Below are 14,226 nucleotides of genomic sequence, written 5' to 3'. Positions count from 1 at the left end.
AAGCACATTTCGTTTGTTTGCAGTTTTTTGTTTTTGCGCTCTGTTTTTGTAGGGTATGTTTGAGTTCGTCACTATAAGCGATCAAATGTGGAAAAGTTTGTTGTGCTTTAATTACATCTTTATAATTATTAACATCGTGGGGTTCTTACATACCTCAATACATACATACATACATATGTACATTACATACCCCCCTTGAACACTGTTTTGTTTTAAATAAAGTCGTGCGAGATTTTGGTTGAATTTGGTCCCATTATAAACAATTTTAGTTTAGAATGAAACAACAAATTTACGCATTTTATTTTGTATTTTTTACTCCAATTGGTATAATCTTGAAATATAATCAACCATTACACAAACAACGAGAGGTGGCACTGCTCTGACTCTGACCGAAACTATACATACATACATAAATTTATGAGTAAAATTTGAAACAGCGAATTTCCAATGAAGGGTATACAGATGTCGCTTACAGCTGTACATACATACGTACATATGTAAATATGTACATTTGTAAGTTACAATTTTTGGCCGAAGAGGTTTTTAGCTTTTTTCTTGGGGTTTATGATTTTCATGGCGTTTGATTGTTTTAAATTGAGATTTGTGTGCCAAAGCGGCGGTGCAGGAGTAGTGATGGCTGTCATCTTCCTGTTTTGGCTCTTTTGTTGCTGTTCCCTTATATTTTTATTCCCGTTACTCGTAGAGTAAAAGGGTATACTAGATTCGTCGGAAAGTATGTAACAGGCAGAAGGAAGCGTTTCCGACCCCACAAAGTATATATATTCTTGATCAGGATCACTAGCCGAGTCGATCTAGCCATGTCCGTCTGTCCGTCTGTCCGTCTGTCCGTATGAACGCTGAGATCTCGGAAACTATGAGAGTTACAATACTGGGATTAGGCACGCAGATTCCTGAGATTCCTGCGCAGCGCAAGTTTGTTTCAGCACAGTGCCACGCCCACTCTAACGCCCACAAACCGCCCAAAACTGTGGCTCCTACAGTTTTGATGCTAGAATAAAAATTTTAACTGAAATGTATTGTTCTCATCAATACCTATCGATTGACCCAAAAAAAAGTTTGCCACGCCCACTTTAACGCCCACAAACCGCGAAAACCTGTGACGCCCACAATGTTTATGCTAGATAAAAAATTTTAACTGAAATGTATTGGTCTCGTCGATACCTATCGATTGATCCAAAAAAAAATTTGCCACGCCCACTCTAACGCCCATAACGCTTAAATCTGTATACCGCCGGTAGGTGGCGCATTTTAATCTCGCTTTGCTGCTTGCATATCTCCATTTAGCTGAGTAACGGGTATCTGATAGTCGAGGTACTCGACTATAGCGTTCTTCCTTGTTTTTTATAGCAGTTATGCCCGAAAGAAAAAGTGGTTTTATGTAATTAAAAACACAGCTAAAAAAATTTTCGATTCCTCGTCCTTGTTGCACTATATGCGGCTATGTAAAGACTTTCGATGTTGCTTAAGCCCCCACCACACTGATTTACATAATAATCCTGATAAGATTTCGCCATGATGACTATTTTGGTTCTAAATAAATAATATTTGGGTATGCATTATTTATAGGTCTGACCTTCTCCTTCTTCTAAAGTGAAGAGTAACGAAAATCGGAACATCTGAAGTTTCAAATGGTACCTTATATCCATTGGAATCAGTAATTAGTATTGAGATTTCAATTGGTGACCATATGTCCAAAGGATAATATTCAATATTTTTAAATTGAATATTTTTTTCCTTTCCATTATAATGCATTACACGAAGGCATCGCGGTCTTTTACTACCTACTGACCTTGGTTTTATTATGTCAGTGTAAATAAAAATCAATCCATTTTCAGGTATATTCGTTTGAACGGATACATTTTTATATCTAAATGTTTCACCATTTGCAAGACTAACAAATTCGGATTCTTCAACGACATTTTTATCTTGGTTAGGTATATATTTAATGTAATTATTCAAATTTATATCTGTAATACCGACTTCCCAATCATCGTTCATGTCTTCTGGAATGTTTACAATGTTTGTAAATGCACACTTTACGTTGTCAGGAAATACATTCATTGAGTCATTACTTAACAATGTGATAAAAATCTCATTTAAATAACACATATTTGATTTTTTATGAAAGTTAATGATACGAAATCCAATTTAATTTATTTTTCCCAGTTTGTACTGGATTTTTTGTTCTAACCGATCGCATTAACCTTTCACGTCCTGTTACATATTTAAAATTTTGATAAGGTAAAGTTTCCGTTTTCAGTTTTTGTAGTTTTGCTTTTAATTTACGTTGTCGTTCATTAAGCTTCACTTTGAACACTGGTTTCTCTAATCCTATTTTCCTTTTATCTGTTTGACTATCTAAATAAGAGGTATCACTCACTTTTCGTTTATCTGATAAAAAATTTTCTTTTTTATTTGAACTATAAACCTCATCATCACTTTCAGGTGGTAAATCGGGAAACTCAAATTTTTCCGGACGTGAGTGATCGTACTTTGATGTTGATTTTGATGTGCTGGGTTTTATATCAATCCAATCAGTGGTTTGGGATTCAATTGTTTTGGTTGTAATAGGCTTCGCTTTTTGTTCATTTTGAAAATTCCATGATTTATTACGTTTTTTATTTTGATAGTAACTTAATTCTTGACGAATTTTGATCCATTTATCGAAATCACTTATTTTGTTATTATTTAATATTGGTAAAAATTTTATATTTATTAATTAATTTCCTCTATCATTGTTTATCAATTTCTGATAGCTGTTAGGATGCATTAAAATTACTTTGCTTAAATTATGTTTATTCTTAATCATTATACCCGTTACTCGTAGAGTAAAAGGGTATACTAGATTCGTCGGAAAGTATGTAACAGGCAGAAGGAAGCGTTTCCGACCCCATAAAGTATATATATTCTTGATCAGGATCACTAGCCGAGTCGATCTAGCCATGTCCGTCTGTCCGTCTGTCCGTATGAACGCTGAGATCTCGGAAACTATGAGAGTTACAATACTGGGATTAGGCACGCAGATTCCTGAGATTCCTGCGCAGCGCAAGTTTGTTTCAGCACAGTGCCACGCCCACTCTAACGCCCACAAACCGCCCAAAACTGTGGCTCCTACAGTTTTGATGCTAGAATAAAAATTTTAACTGAAATGTATTGTTCTCATCAATACCTATCGATTGACCCAAAAAAAAGTTTGCCACGCCCACTTTAACGCCCACAAACCGCGAAAACCTGTGACGCCCACAATTTTCATGCTAGATAAAAAATTTTAACTGAAATGTATTGGTCTCGTCGATACCTATCGATTGATCCAAAAAAAAATTTGCCACGCCCACTCTAACGCCCATAACGCTTAAATCTGTATACCGCCGGTAGGTGGCGCATTTTAATCTCGCTTTGCTGCTTGCATATCTCCATATAGCTGAGTAACGGGTATCTGATAGTCGAGGTACTCGACTATAGCGTTCTTCCTTGTTATAATACATTTTGTCAAACTCAGTAGTACATAAAATGAGAGACCTTTTCTTGTAAAGATGCAAGAGTTTAGTTTTTAGTTCTCAAGGATCTTAAAAGTTAAAAATTTTATTTTAAAAATCATTTTGTGATCGTTATTCTTCACCTTTTATGTATAAGCATTGAAATAACTATTATTTGCCGAGTTTTATATAAAAGTCAGTAAATAACACCATAACTTTCCATAATATGTAATATGTATTCCACAACGTTTATATATGTACATATGTACGTCTAAAAATAACTGTTATTTCATGACTGAAAAAATAAAAGTCTTATACATGTAAGTGCTATTTAAAGACTTTAACTGAAAAGTCAATAAATAACAGTTGTTTAATGATTAAAAAATATATAAGCTTTAAAAATCTGTTGGTAACGGGAACTTGAATGGAACATAAAAATACTATTATGTACATGAATCTTTAACTCAACCGCAAATTCTTCAGAGCAAGAGGAATCAATAATAGGTCATTGCGGATTTCATAGGGCGCATAAGGGTGGGCCAAGTATGGGATTTTTTCGATCAAAAAAAATATAATAACTTTAGCGCCCAAATTTTTTAATATTTTGCAAAAATGTATATGTGACTTTGTTCTCATGTAAAATATTATTTAAATCGGACCGATTATTAAAAATTTTTGAAATAAAGTGTGCAATCTTGGGAACAGCCGCTTTGTATATCTCCATCTTCCTCTCACTTCCACTAGCTGAGTAACGTGAATTTGATAGTCGATAGCATCGACAATAGCCTTTTCTCTTGATTTTCGGTTGAAACCGTTAACAGTAGAATACAGCAAATATACCATTCAATACTTGAATTAAAATAATATTATGGTCATTTTTAAAAATGTTGTCAAAATTTGACTGCTTAAAATAGTAGTAGGGGATAAGGATAGTAAAAAAAAAGTTTGGATTGACATAGCATCTATTAATATAAAGTTATCACCATTAAAGTTGTATCATTGGAAACCCTGTTCTTTTGGCTATAACTTTTTCCTACACCACTTTGAAGCCAATGGCAACGTCTTCAAGAAATGTTGCAAATTGCCAAAAAAAAATTTGTACTATCCTTGCCCCAGTATTGAAGAAAAAATAGTTAGGATACGAAATTGGGGTTATAGCATTTATGTCAAATTAATGTTTTTCTTTATTGATCTATAGCAAATGATTATTCCCTGAAAATTTGACATTGTCCAATATTTTTGATCGTTTCCGACCGCGTTTTGGTCTTAGGTCATCGAGTTCTCATTGAGCCCCTCTAGAGCTCTAAGATATCTTCATTAAAAATGGCGCGCATTTTATACGAGCCGGGATGGATAACACCAGTTTACAAAAAAAAATTGATGAAATACGCCTTTCAGGAAACCTTTGTTTTCCGGTAAGATACATCTCCCTGATTAAGAAAAGGGCACTTAAAATTTTTTCTATGGTACCAATTTTTTTTAAAGTGTAAAAAACGTTTTTTGCACTTTTTTATTTTATAACTTGAGTTGTGATAAACCGAATTCGGTCATTAAGGACTCATTTTACAGGTAATAGAATGCCCTTTAACTTTTTTATACACATCATTAAGTTCCATTCATTAGTTCAAAAGCTACACTTCGTCAAAGTTGAAAAATTTGGAAAAAAATCAAAAACGCTGGCATAAATGGCTTCTTTAAAAATACACGCGTAAAAACCGAAATTAGTTTTATGTTTTTTTCTTGATGGCTGAACCATAACGGAGAATATGCGCCATAGATCACGACAATCCGTTGGTAAATCGATTTTTAACAGATTTTTAAACGTATATACCCAAGTTCATTATTCGGGAGCAGCGGCCGTTAAACGTTATTTTAAATTTTCAGTGTTGGGGAACGTAAGAATTTGGTGCAAGTTGTTATGCATAACGTCAGTTTCCTTGCTAAAAATATATGAAAATGATTTCCTCGTAACTGCAATCGCATACTCTTTAGCTTGCCCAGCGCTATAGCAAAGAAACTGACGTTATGCATAACAACTTGCACCAAATTCTTACGTTCCCCAACACTGAAAATTTAAAATAACGTTTAACGGCCGCTGCTCCCGAATAATGAACTTGGGTATATACGTTTAAAAATCTGTTAAAAATCGATTTACCAACGGATTGTCGTGATCTATGGCGCATATTCTCCGTTATGGTTCAGCCATCAAGAAAAAAACATAAAACTAATTTCGGTTTTTACGCGTGTATTTTTAAAGAAGCCATTTATGCCAGCGTTTTTGATTTTTTTCCAAATTTTTCAACTTTGACGAAGTGTAGCTTTTGAACTAATGAATGGAACTTAATGATGTGTATAAGAAAGTTAAAGGGCATTCTATTACCTGTAAAATGAGTCCTTAATGACCGAATTCGGTTTATCGCAACTCGAGTTAGAAAATAAAAAAGTGCTAAAAACGTTTTTTACACTTTAAAAAAAATTGGTACCATAGAAAAAATTTTAAGTGCCCTTTTCTTAATCAGGGAGATGTATCTTACCGGAAAACAAAGGTTTCCTGAAAGGCGTATTTCATCAATTTTCTTTTGTAAACTGGTGTAATTTGTCGTGTTTATCAGGAAAATTAATATTAAAAATGAGTATAAATATATTTATCCAAATATTTTTATTCTAAATTTAATGTTTTACTCTCCATTTTGAAAGCTGAAATATGTCTTATATCTTTTTTTTATTCTAAATCGGTTTAATTGACCTTTTTCAGAATTGAATCGAAAAGAATCGATTCACAAAAAGTAGAATCGTTTACAGCTCTACACTTCGCCACCGAGCGTCCATTACTTCATTTGCTTATAACTTTAAAATAAAAAAAAACATTAGTTTAACTTCTCGATATTCCAATACAGTTATTGCAGTAAAATAAAACAAGAGAAAAGAGAGATGCCCGTTTCTCAGCTTGAGGGAGTGCGAGCGGGATGCAGATATGTTTAACCGAACTCTGATTTTTTCACTAACAAACCTAGCCTAAAGCGCCACCTATATTCCTCTCCTAGAGCGCCAACTAGTCGCACTTAGCGGCTTGATAATAAGAACAACATCTCATTTCAGTTCTAGCATAATATTAAAAAATGGTTTAAGTCTTATAATACTTAGTGGGCGTTAGAGTGGGAGTGGCACCCTGCTGAAACAAACTTGCGCTGCGCAGGAAGTCCATGCATGCCAAGTCCCAACACTTTAGCTCTTATAGTTTCTGAACATGGCTAGATTTACTCGGGCAGTGGTCCGATCAAGAATATATATGTATACTTCTAGGCTTGGAAACGCATCCTTCTACCTGTTACATACTTTCCGACGAATCTAGTATACCTTTGTACTCTACGACTAACGGGTATAATTAGGATAATTATGCCCACCGTCCTGAAAAGCTCAAATTTTCTAAATTTTCACAATTACACTTTCACCGCCTTTTTTCCCGAAATAATTTAAATTATTAAAGGCTTGGTAAGTGATATGATGCTCCCATATGCCTCCGAGGACATGTCACTTGTTTGGACGTTCAACAGGATAACGATCCCAAACATACTGGTTTGTGGTCAATCAAGTCAATGTCAGGGAGTGGCCCGACGTCACCCGATCTCACTCCAATTGAGAATTTATGGTGTGACGTGAAAAGAGCAATCTAGGAAATAAAACCAAGCAATAACTATCAACTTTGGGAAGCTTTACAAAGATCTTGGGATCTATTCCTGTCAAAAGATGCAAAATTTGGTTGATTCCGTGCATAAGCGCTGTGCCTGTTATTGCAAACAAAGGATATGCACCAAAATACTAAAATAGTCCTTATATATAGGTATATTATATACATTTAATCATTCAATCTTTAAACTTTTTTTTGGCTGTGCAAATTTTTGAAACGTTTCACTTTTATTATTTTGACCGAACACTATTTTTATTTTGTTCTCAAAAATCTTATGAACTATCCTAGGTTGTTGTTAATTATTATTATATACTATCAGTTAAGTTTCAATGAAAATTAAAAGAAAATTTTTAAAAACGTGTTTAAACTTATTTTTTAAATACACTACCCCTACCGAACAATTGTGCACGTAACAGCGCTATAAATCTCTGTTTTCCCATTAGTTTACGACTAACACGTATGGCAACATCATAACATTTTATAAATTTTCAATTTAAAAGCTGATTAACGAGTATCTGATAGTCGAGGCACTATAGCGTTCTCTCTTTATTATTTCTGCAGTTGCGCTAAAAAAATGTTTTCGATTATTTTAACGTTAAAAATTAAAGTTTCACAACACTGCCCAAGGGAATAACATGAACGCTCTTACGAAGCTCAATACTGAAATTTGAATTTCAGGCGCAATACTGTTATCGGCCTAATATAGCAAAATTTAAAGACTTTAAATAAAATGTTTTATGGATTAATATCGATTTCCATTGTAAGTGCAATATGGCATTTAGCTCGATTCCTTTTCGTCACCATAACTCAAGAATCGACAATTGGATAGTTATTATGTATGTATGAGGATGTTTAGAAGGACTTTCACCATGCAAATGCAATCCAATCCAAAGTGTTTAGTGTCAGGAAGGCGAAAGAATAACGTAAAAGGATAATGTCAACTCTGATATATACTCATCGGGATCCATGTTGAGAAAAGGAAAGACTTTGATAATTTGATAATAAATCAGTAGACTTTCAAAAGGTCATTGTAAGGTGGTAAAGAACACTTTTTTTGTAGCTAGAAACAGCAAACGGATTTAAAGGCTCCAAATCGGAAATACAGCTTCTGGGCAGCCATTCCCGAATGTTTGGTACAATGGACCTTGATCTAGTGATGTAAAAAAACATCGATGCATCGAGCATCGATGATTTTTCGGCGATGTTTTTCGATGTTTTATGTTATGCCGATGCATCGATGTTTAACCAAAACATCGGGCGTCGAGTTGCACAACATTGCAGAACATATGGTTTTTTTGTTTTAGTTTACCGTGTTTGCAATGCCAAAGTAAGTATTATGTGAAATATATATGTATATAAATATAGTTATTTGCAATTACAAATGTATTCATTCTAGAATAACAACAAAGACAAGCTTTTGCTGGAGGCACTTTACAAAAGTTGACGGAAATTATTATTTTATTATTTTTGATTCTCAATGTAATGAAAAAGACTGCTGAATGCTCATGAATTGATATAGTTTTAAGTTCGTTTATAAAATTGTTAACAAAACCACTCAATGAAGAAATAAAAAGGAAAAAACTAAGAAAGCTTTTATTTTTGTAATCTTAATTACTTCTTATTTAAATATTAAAAAATCTCAATAAAAAATTTAATAGGCTTCTACAAATTGAATTAACGAAAAATAACGGAATGGGTTGAAAACATCGATGCATCGATGTTTCTAGCCGATGTTTCACAAAACATCGATGTATCATTTTGCAAACAACGATGAAGATCGACATCGATGTTTCGACCCAAATTTACATCACTACCTTGATCGTGCGAATCACTGTGGACGGCAGTACACGTAGTGGCGAAGCGCGCAAGAGAGCGCTACTATACATATATAGCCGCAGAATTGAAAATCTTCCATTATGGTCCGATCGTAACGAGTGATACACCAATCGAAAGGTATCGCACTAACTAAGAATATTGCATACCAAGACTTTCGAAATATAGATTTGTTTGGGAGAAGAAGCGGTGAAAGTGTAAAAGTACAAATTTAGAGAATTGGAGCTGCTGGATACGGTGGGGATAAAAGCCGCCGGCTGTTTAGCTAGTTTTATTCTTACTGAGAATACGCGTCGAATGACACCTCATTTGTTGAGATCCGATGTCCCGTTCAAAAGTAATCCAAAAAGCAAGATTTTCTTCCTCTTCCCAAAATGAAAATGTTTGTCCCTTTGTTTGTGGGATTGTATGCATCCCATCTTAGTTTTAGGGTTTTGGAAACCCTATGGGTGTATAAAGTAGCTTGAATTAGAAAACGTTTGTTTTACAACTTTTGAAAAAACACGCTAGTTTAGCGGGAAGTCAAAAAAAAGCCAGACTTAAAATGCTTATAGTATCAACTAATGCTGCAGAAACGTGCTATATGTCCCTGAAAAGATAATTTAATTTGCTAAATACTCTTCATTTAGTAAATTTTCTGAATATATTAGATTTAGAGTTATGATAAAAAGTTACTTTTTAAAACCACTTTTTGACTATTTTCTCAAAATGGAGTCCAACGATTTCTTTTTAAATTCATATAGCCCTTGAGATTCCTCAACTTTTGATATATAACACTTTTTGCCCTAAAAATTACCGTTTGGAAGATATAAAGCGATAAAAAGCGCAACTCGTTTCAGCTCCGTATACGTAATATTTAACACTTATTGGAATAAAAAAGAAAAAAACCAATTTGATGAAAAATATTCTTATTAGATTTTTTCAAACGAAAAATCCGTTATCGTTATTGGAAACTTGATCTATTTGTTCTACCACTTTGGAAAACCCGCTAGTTTGGCGGGAAATGTAAGAAACGAAAGATTTCTCTTGGAATCTGAAACTATACAGCCCTTGAGTTTCCAAACTTGTATGTATTCGGCACGCTTCAACAGAAAATTTACGTTTAGGTAAATATTTACTGTTGCGTGCCGAATACATAAATTTAATATAGTTTATTTATTTTATCGAATGTAATATCATTTTTCGTCACAATTGTTGATATCAGAAATTTTTGTTAAGAGCGCTTTCGCCACTACTTTTTACCTCGTCAAGAGGTGTTTTTGTTTGATATACATTTATACATAGAATTGAATATCTACTGAAATCGTCCGATTGTTTCAAGTGATACATCAATCGAAAGGTATTGCAAAAACTAAAAGAATTGCTTACCAAGACTAAACAAAAACAAAAATTTGGGAGAAAGAGCGTTGAAAGTGTAAAAACGAAAATTTGATCTGTTGGAACCGGTGGGGATAAACAGCCTCCGCTATTAACCTACTTGTGTTCTCACTTAAAATACGCGTCGAATGACACCTAAACTGTCAAAATAGGATGCTCCGTTCAAAAGTATTACGCAAAACAAGATTTTGGGGGACTTATGAAAATGAAAATTTTATTTTGTTTGCCAGTTTGTCCCAAAACGTTATTTTAGAGTCCTGAAAATTCTAGATGATGTTAAACAGCTTAATAGGAGAAACTTTACTTCTACCACTTTTTGGAAAACTAGCTAGTTTGACGAGAAAACAGATATACATAAATAGATCAATTTTGGACACCCGTAACTTGTGAACTACTAAAGCTACAGGCTTGTGCTAAATATCGTAAAAAGGAATTTCAAAATACTTTGTACGCCTTTCGAAACGACTTGAATTCCTTCTCTGCGTAAAAAACTTCTGACGAAAACTAAATTGCACTCTTTTCAAACATCACCGTGGACGGCAGTCGACTCTGCGACGAAGCCCACTGCATCACTGCTGTGATGGTCCGATCATAACTAGTGGTACAACAATCAAAGGAAAATACCATAGTGATTCTCTTTGAATCGCCTATCCATTTTCATCATGATTTTAAAATTGGTCATTTTTATAATATTCCTCAAAAATAATCTTTATTTTTAAGTTTTATAATAAAAATTAAAAATAAACACTATTCCTGAGCAAAAAAAAATTAAATTTTATTCAATTTTTAAATAAAACTCATAATGATTACGGTTCCTTGTTTTCAGATAAAATCAATGAAATAAAATAAATTTTACAGTTAATTAATTGCATTATCCACAAAATTGTTGTTGAATTTTATAATACAAATATTGAAGGGATTTTGATAAGGGATTTTGTCTGTCCAAGAAATATAAGCCGCCACTTGGGAAACGGGACCTATCCAAATTCGTTCGCCCGGAAAACAAATAAACAATTGAAACATAGTTTTCTAAGGCACACAACTCCACAATTCCGTTTCCACCTCCATAGCCCATTTTCCACTTGTTTGCCACCAATTCTTGCCTTGTAATTATTTTCATTACGTCATAAGCAGGCAGAACAGCGAAGTCTTACCCAGGCACCCACCCCCTTTCGCCAGTCGGGCGTTCCTCTGGGTTTTGTTTTGATTCGCCTTGGCTTTTAATTTGGCGCGTCTCTGGTGCGCTAGAAACAATTCCTTCGCTGCTCCATTTTCGCAAAATGCGTGCGCGAGAATAGAAGAGATTCTCTCCGCGAAAAAAGTGTTTCACCAAATGTTTTGAACGAGACAGACCCAGAATTCGGGCATCATTGGTGGATCTTTCGCGCTTATTTTTATGTGCATATAAAAGTTTCTTTTACATAATAGTTTGTTGATTTGATTCGATTTTATTGTTGGTTGTACTGCCATGAATTGCTAATCGGACGCTTATTTCGCACAGTTCTGAAAAGCAACAAATAAAGGCCAGCCAAAATAAAAGCGTGGCAATTAACTTTGACATCTGACGAGCACGCGATAAAAGTTATCGATGACTGGATGGTTGGCGTTGGGGTCGGGGAAGGCAAACAAATATGATTGCTCAAATGACGCGTAAAATAGGCAACAAAAGTGGAATAAAAGTTAAGTAAGTTGAAGAACAAGATGATATGCTAGCTAGGGGGTTGCATTTCCAACAAGACGATTCAGATGTATTTAAAAATAACACAACACACACACCTGGAAACCACTCTCACTTTTATTCCCTTTATGTGTATGTATCTCCATCTCTGCCCCTTTCAAATTGATTGCATTATGTTGTGCCCGAAAACAACAACACAAATCGCTGAAACAGCTGAGCGTCCGTCGCACACACAAACAAAGTCCCACACGTGCTGTGCTTTCAGCCCAATTAATACTAAAATTAGACGTGTGCATGTATATACATATCAAGCCCGGAATAACTTACAGCATTATCTTTGTTTTTGGTGCAACGACTGCCCGGCAATTAATTCGAAAAGTTTTACTCTCACGGCACAGAACACTCATTCTTTATTTCTCCCGATCGCAAAATGTTTCTTCGCGAAACGCCGCATAAATATTTCGAGTACACACACAAACGTCAATCCAATCTTTCAGTTTTTAACAATGTGACCAGTGTGAATTATAGATCAATTACACCGTCCGACGCAAAGAAATATACTTTTTTAATCTCTTTTACTTTTTCTTAAATATTCTAATTGGTCACACTGCAAGGAAATGTTAGATAACAGAGAAGCCCTTGGCGTATACGCAATTTCTGAGCATCCCAACAGCAGAGCCCTGTTGTCAGCGTTTACTTACACGTCATCTATAACAGCCTTGCTAAGTTTCAGCGCTTACTAATACGTCATTTACAACTTTGAAAGGATAGAAAAGAAAGAAATATACATTTCTAACATCTTTTTTATATATTCACTCAAGTTCGATCGCACTAAAAGCTTATTTATACAAGGAGTTATGGAGTTATTGAGTTATTGGTTTAAATCCTAGTATTCAGAGAGCTAAGAGTTTCACTAGTCGGAAAATCGTATTCTTTGTAGCAGGTGGGTTTGATTTATTGACAAACGAAAAATTGAAGGATTTTAAAAAGACGAATCTGCTGGTGCAAAAAGAAATACAAATAAATGGAGTGTTGAAAGGATGTTTTTATTTATGTTAAGGTTTCCTTCCCTTGACAAGGACACTTCGCCATTTTCTCCGCGCCATTTGGCAATGGCTGGTTAATAGATCCTCTATCTCCACCCTTTAGAAGCCAGAGCGTCCTGCAGCTCCGCTCTAGCTTCCCAGTAGCTGGTGGTGGTGGAGTCCTGTGAATCCCCAATGGAGAGCTCGTCAGAGATCGTATTACTGGTGGTTGTCCTAAAAGTATACAAATACGTTACTAAAATCTTTTGGGCAGAACTTACGTTCTTTGCGAGGATCAAATTTCCTATACTTTGCTCGGCGGCTAACGGCGTTTATCGGAACTCACACACGAAATATGGTATTTCCTTAGCTCATCTGAGCTACGGTAAAAAACACCCGACATAGAGCTTTAGTAGCCTATTTCCCTCCAGCTCTCCCCTGTGGCTAGCTCTCGTTTTCGTCGATATGAGTACTAGGCTTAATCCTTTTTTAGTAAGTTAAGTAGGTATTTATTTGAATTTATTAAAAAAAATTTGAAAGCAGCTTTGAAAAATGTCAGCCTATGTTACTGTGTTATGACAAAATATTCAATCCTTTGGTCATACGCGGCAGCGCAGGCGCTGCTTGACCTATACAAGGAAGCACTAACGCTCAGTGTTAAAACCAAAACACACAACAGCTGACATAACCCGATGAGCCCCGTGTACACACTTTTTTGGAGTAGTAGAGTTATTGCCTTAATCGATAGGTAACTCTACATAGTGTAACAAGTCTTTTATAGGGTATTATGACAGAGGGCGTTTCTGCTTCAGCTACTTTTTCTTCCATAAGAAAGAAAGCTGAACTAACGTGCCAGAAACAGACGGGGAAAGTGTTATTTCAGAATTTTAGGTTATGTAATTTATGTACTGGCCGCTTCGGTGTTTATTTTGGGAAGGAAATGCATGTACACTGCAGGGCGCAGACCAAGGAGGCTTTCAACGGCTTGGAACACAGCATATGTTTTCACCGTGAAAACAGATATTGCTTTGTTCTTTTAAGGAAATGACCAACCTCCACCTTATGTCCTTCTTGGCAAAACTTTATTTTTTATTTAAAGAAAAAGCCATTTGTAGGCACATCATATCA

At 35.0% G+C, this 14,226-nt stretch overlaps 2 long non-coding RNA genes across 3 annotated transcripts; both read right to left on the bottom strand.

Annotated features, from left to right (window-relative positions):
* Positions 1–2,891: 2,891 nt before the first annotated feature.
* On the bottom strand, positions 2,892–12,605 carry LOC139352520 (uncharacterized). Its single transcript, XR_011603740.1, has 3 exons — positions 12,401–12,605; positions 12,172–12,331; positions 2,892–3,586 (listed from the first exon to the last, which is right to left on the bottom strand). It is a non-coding gene; the product is annotated as an uncharacterized lncRNA (long non-coding RNA).
* Positions 12,606–12,858: 253 nt separating this feature from the next.
* On the bottom strand, positions 12,859–13,748 carry LOC136116659 (uncharacterized). 2 transcript variants are annotated; one of them, XR_010653693.2, is made up of 2 exons: positions 13,409–13,748; positions 12,859–13,332 (listed from the first exon to the last, which is right to left on the bottom strand). It is a non-coding gene; the product is annotated as an uncharacterized lncRNA (long non-coding RNA). The 2 variants fall into 2 exon arrangements; XR_010653694.2 differs by having other exon boundaries at positions 13,445–13,748.
* Positions 13,749–14,226: the final 478 nt, after the last annotated feature.

Source organism: Drosophila suzukii, chromosome 2R (genome assembly GCF_043229965.1).
Source record: "Drosophila suzukii chromosome 2R, CBGP_Dsuzu_IsoJpt1.0, whole genome shotgun sequence".
NCBI lineage: Eukaryota > Metazoa > Arthropoda > Insecta > Diptera > Drosophilidae > Drosophila > Drosophila suzukii.
This window is presented reverse-complemented; position numbering and strand designations above follow the sequence as displayed.